Genomic DNA, 5,615 nt, shown 5'->3' with positions numbered 1-5,615 from the left:
ACCGCCGCGCGCAGAAATGACGCAACGCCTAGCGACTGAGACGCATGCAGGCCCCGCCCCCTCCGGGAGGTTGGCACAGCGGGGTAACACTGTACCAGCCGTGACGAGAATGGTGAGGGAGTCTTTCTTCATCCCCAATCTGGATGTTGAGGCCGCTGCCGGGCTCTCCCTCGGGTGTGATGGCCTTGATGTCTGTAGTAGCACGCGTGAAAAGAGAGGATGCCACTGATTCTTAACGAACTGTGAAAAAGTACGCCTTCTTCCTCTTGGAGTGCAATAATCCCCGCCTGAAAATCCTTGTTTTATGTAACTATTTCCGGAAAGATTAAAAATGTTCCCTTTTGGTTAATTAAGATCAGATGTTGACTACTAGATCTTCAAGTGGTTATACAACAGACATTTGGTAAAAGTTCTAAAGGGAGTTATCTTTAAGTAAAGACAAGCCCAAGTAGAAAAGACCTCTAATAGCAAAACTTTAGGAATCATGAAGCAAGCAGCAGGCGGTGCTTCCACAATATTACAAAGAGTCAAACATACTTCAGGTGTTGGGGTGAGCAGACCACAGATAAAGCACCTCCTTTCTGGAACTAATGGGAGTCATGACTTCAATAAATGTAGATTTTAATACAGTGATGGATTTAAAGAAAGAAACTTGACCTTGTGGAAGCATTTGGTCAGTGAAGGAATGGGATATGGGGGTAGGATTGGGAGGAAAAGGCAAAGAGGAGAAACCTTTCAGGCAAAAAGTGACAGTCACTTAGGGCGTTGAAAATGATCTCTGGAATACATGTGTTCCAAGTGCAGCCACTAAAATTTTCTTGCTAGACTTTGGAGGTTTTGCAAAAGCATACATGCCATTATCTTCAACACAAGATGGCGCTAGAATACCAACTTAATGTTCTACTTTTCTTCTCGCTTATACTTACCCAATTCTGTAGGGATCCTGAGTTATATAATTCAGGCTTTGACCCTATTATGCTTGATTCCATCATTGAAGACAGACAGTATCATTGGTAATTTTAACCAATGTGAGGTCTGGAACCTTCCTGCCTACCTGGATAGCATACCATTTCTGATTCCATGGCTCTGACCTTGACATATTATTCTTATTTCTGTATGATACATTTTTCTTTCACCTCCACCTAAACCATTTTTATCATCCAGAATCCACGTATCATTGCTAAAAATCTCTTCTTCAATCCCCAGAGTATCTTTCTCTCTGGGAAGCTCTTTGAACATTCCTGAACTGTCACCAGAAGCTTATTACATCAAGTCTGTGTATCCCATGCCCAGTGTGAAATGAAAGCACATGGACAAGAGCAACCAGGAACACGCACACAAAAAATAAAACAGTTGAATACACTTAACTTGTTACATAAAGGAATTCACCAGAGGACCCATGAGCCCCTCACGAGGGCAGTTATGGAAGGCTGCTCGTGAAATTTAAGGCTAAATATTTAGCTGGTCTTGAAAGAAAATAGTTAGAATATGTGACCTAGGAGGACATCTAGAAAAGCCAGCTTGTCTGTGTAGGCCAGAATTTCAGTGGAATTAGGCTGCATCTTAAGTCCCAGGATGGGGAGTGGTCTTATCCAGTGTTTAAAAAAAAAAAAAAAAACCCAAGAGCTATTTTGTCCCTTAGGAGACATTTGGCAAGGCTTAAAAATATGTTTTTAAAAATTATCATGTGCTTGTAAGCTCTTGTAAGAGCTCTTGTTTTTAAGAGCCTGTGGTCATATCTCTGAAACACATGAGTCCACAAAGAGTTACTGGGGGATGCACTCGTGGCCTTATCTTGGAGCACATGAGCTGACTGAGCTGGGGTTATAAAGGCTGAGCTTCGATTGTCTGTGTTATGCAACACAGCTTAGGAAGTCTTCTGTTTGCAAGTCATGGTAAAGTCCATTTTACTTGCTGTATCTTGTTTTAGTGCTCTATTGTCCCATACCACCCCCCCCCAGCCCTTCAGTCAATCAACTTCATGGTCTCACTGTAACAAATATTTGCACAAAGAGGAATGGAGCAACCATGCCTGGTTAGGTCAGGTTTCTCAATTTCAGCACTATTAACATTTTGGACTAGATAATCCATTGTTGTAGAGGTGAAGTGGGGCTTGGGATGTGCACTACAGGATGCTTAGCACCACCCCAGCCTTTACCCTTTACATGCCAGTAGCAACCCACCTAGTTTTGTGCTAGAGTTGTCCTGGGCTGCCAAAGGCCCATGTTGTTAAAGTTTGGTCCTCAGCATGGGTGATACTTGGAGGTAACCATTGTGTTAAGAGTTTGGCCCTTCAGGTCTTCAGGTCACTGGAGCTTGCTCTTAATGAGAACTATGGGACCTTATCCCTTTTCTCCTTCACTTTCTTCATTTCTCCCCATTGGGGTAGCAGTTGCTCCACCACATACCTCCACCATAATGGACCACCACAGACCCAAAGCAGTTGTGGCCAACTGATGATGGGCTGGGACCCCTAAAACCCTTTTCTCTATATAAATTGATATCTCAGTGTTTGTTATTGTGACTAGAGCTTACAAATGCATGATTATTTTTTAACAACTTTAAACCTTGCCAAATGTCTTTTAAGGGACAAAATGTAAGATCACTCCCCATCCTGGGACTTAAGATGCAGCCTGCTTCCACTGAAACACTGGCCTACACAGACAGCATTCATCCCAATTCATCTTCCATCATGGAAGAAGAAGCATGTGGTAGGAGCAGCCATCTCCCAATGTGTCACTCAACTAAGGGAAAGCTAAATTAAATATGAGACAGAATTCTGGTCCTGGGCTTTACCCCCTAATCCCATACTGTTTCGGTTCCTTATACAGATAACGTCCCAAGCCTGCAAGGTCTCAAGTGCTGTTACAAAACCAAGAGCCTAAGATGAGCCAATATTCACTGTTGTGAATAGGGAGAGAAGGTAGAAATCATGTTAACTATTTTAGAGGATTATAAATATTATAAAGGACTTCTACCTTCATGGAGAAGCTGTGCTGGCAGGTAGTAATAACCAGAGAATGTTGTGCACCAACTCTGTATAAGTAAAATTCCAGTTGGTGAGTTGGAAGGATAGAGAAGGACAAGAGACAAAGTTGGAGGGTTTGGTGAGCCCTGAGATTGGTGACCCCAGGGATGATGTCCAAGGGTAGGCTTCAGGGTCACTGACTGATTAAACACACACACACACACAGAGAGAGAGAGAGAGAGAGAGAGAGAGAGAGAGAGAGAGAGAGAGAGAGAGAGAGAGAGAGAGAGACTGAAAGGGACATCAAATAATTAGAATGTGCAAAGAGAGGCCTGGAGAGATGACTAATGGTTAACCACAATTGCCGCTCTTGCAACTGGGGTTCAAGTCCCAGAACCCACATGACAGTTTACAACTGTCTGTAATTCTGGTTCCAGAAGATTCAAAGCACTTTTTTAGTCTCTGTGGACACCAGGCACACATATGCACACATACATACATGAAGATAAACCACTCAAATTAAATACATAAATAATTTGGAGGACTTTTTCAAGATGGAGCTTCTCCATGTAACAATCCTGGCTGTTCTGGTACTCACTTTGTAGGCTAGGCTGGCCTGGAACTCATAGAGATCCATCTGCCTCTGCTTCCCAAGTGTTGGGATTTAAGATGTGTGCCACCACACTCTAGCTTAAATAAATAATTCTTAAGTGGAAATAGCAGTGGCCTACTGAGAAAGAGTTTCCAGGTCATTTGCCATGTCACAACAGGAAACTTTGGTTTCAGTGCATGTGGGACAGAAGGGAGTATGAGGCTCAAGGACACAGACAAACCTCTGCTCAGCTGACAGAAGCAGACAGCCAAGGGGGCCAGCCAAAGACACAGGAAGGCTACACATGATGATGCAACAGTGTATTTCCCAACTAGCCAGGAGGCTGAGGCAGGAGAATCACTGAAGCCTTGGGAGTTTGAGTCCAGCTTGAGCAACACAGCAAAGTCCATCTCAAACATAAATTGAAAAGAGCAATTAGGTTCTCTCTCCATTCACTGCCTCCCCCCACTTCCCCTGTGCTCTGGGGGACTTGTCCCTTCCCACTTCTGTGAGTGAATTTATATGAATCTCTTAGAATACACCTTGTATCCTAGTTCCTCTGGTGGTGTGAATTATAGGCTGGTGATCCTTTGCTCTAGGTCTAAAATCCATATATGAGCGAGTACATACCATGTTCCTCTTTTTGTGACTAGGTTACCTCATTCAGGATGGCTTCTTCAAGTGCCATCCACTTGCCTGTGAATTTCAAGATTCCATTTTTTTTTCTGCAGGGTAGTATTCCATTGTGTAGATGTGCCACATCTTCATTATCCATTCTTCAATTGAAGGGCATCTAGGTTGCTTCCAGGTTCTTGCTATTACAAATAATGCTGCTATGAACATAGCTGAACACATGTCTCTGTTGCATGGATGTGGATCATTTGGGTATATGCCTAAGAGGGGGATTGCCGGGTCCTGTGGCAAACTAATTCCCATTTTCCTGAGGAACCGCCATACTTATCTCCAAAATGGCTGTACAAGTTTGCACTCCCACCAGCAGTGGAGGACTGTTCCACTTTCTCCACATCCTCTCCAGCATGAGTTGTCATTGGTGTTTCTAATTTTAGCCTTTCTGGCAGGAGTAAGATGATATCTCAAAGTTGTTTTGATTTGCATTTCCCTGATAGCTAAGGATGTGGAGCACTTTCTTAAGTGTCTTTCAGCCTTTTTGATTTCCTCTATTGAGAATTCTTTCTTCAGTTCTGTACCCCATTTTTAATAGGGTTGTTTGGTGTTTTGTTGACTAGTTTCTTGAGTTCTTTGTATATTTTGGAGATCAGCCCTCTGTCAGATGTAGGATTGGTGAAAATCTTTTCCCAGTTTGTGGGCTGCCATTTGGTATTGTCCACTGTGTCTTTTGCCTTACAGAAGCTTCTAATTTTGGGGGAGGAGAGGAAAATCTATGCAACTAGGAAGACTGAGTCAGGGTAGGAATAGAAGACAGGAGAGAGAGGGGGGAGGGAGAGAGAAAGAGAGAGAGAAAAAACATAAAAGAGGGAGCCAATATTGGTTTGAAGCTAAAACTGAACACAAAGAAAGGTCTAGAGACCTACAAGACTGCTGCCAACTAACAATTTGAGCATCCGTGAAAAGGCTACCATAAATGCCCTTCCTGGATAGTGAGATCTACAACTAACTTCTCCATGGAGCCCTCATCTAATACCTGTTGGAAACAGAAGCAAACACCTATACCTAAACACTGAGTCGAACTAGAACCCAGATGCAGACAGAGAGCACAAGACCAGGTTGCAGAAACACATAGAGACAGTTGACCTGAACAAGGAGGCGCTAATGGGCCCCCAGACTGATAGCTGGGAAGCCAGCATGGGACTGACTCAGCCCCCCTGAATATGGGTCTCAGCCAGAAGGACTGAGCAGTCTAAGGGACCTCAGACAGTGGAACCAGGATGTATTCTTGGTGCACAAAAGGACCTTGCAAACACATCCCCCATGGAGGGATAACTGCCTTAATCTAGAGACAGGAGAGAAGTCCTAGTCCCTACTTCAAATGACCTGACAGATCTACATGACCCCACCTGAATGGCATTGCCCTAC

This window comes from Phodopus roborovskii, unplaced genomic scaffold (assembly GCF_943737965.1).
Source record: "Phodopus roborovskii unplaced genomic scaffold, PHOROB, whole genome shotgun sequence".
NCBI lineage: Eukaryota > Metazoa > Chordata > Mammalia > Rodentia > Cricetidae > Phodopus > Phodopus roborovskii.
Note: the sequence above shows the minus strand (reverse complement) of the source record.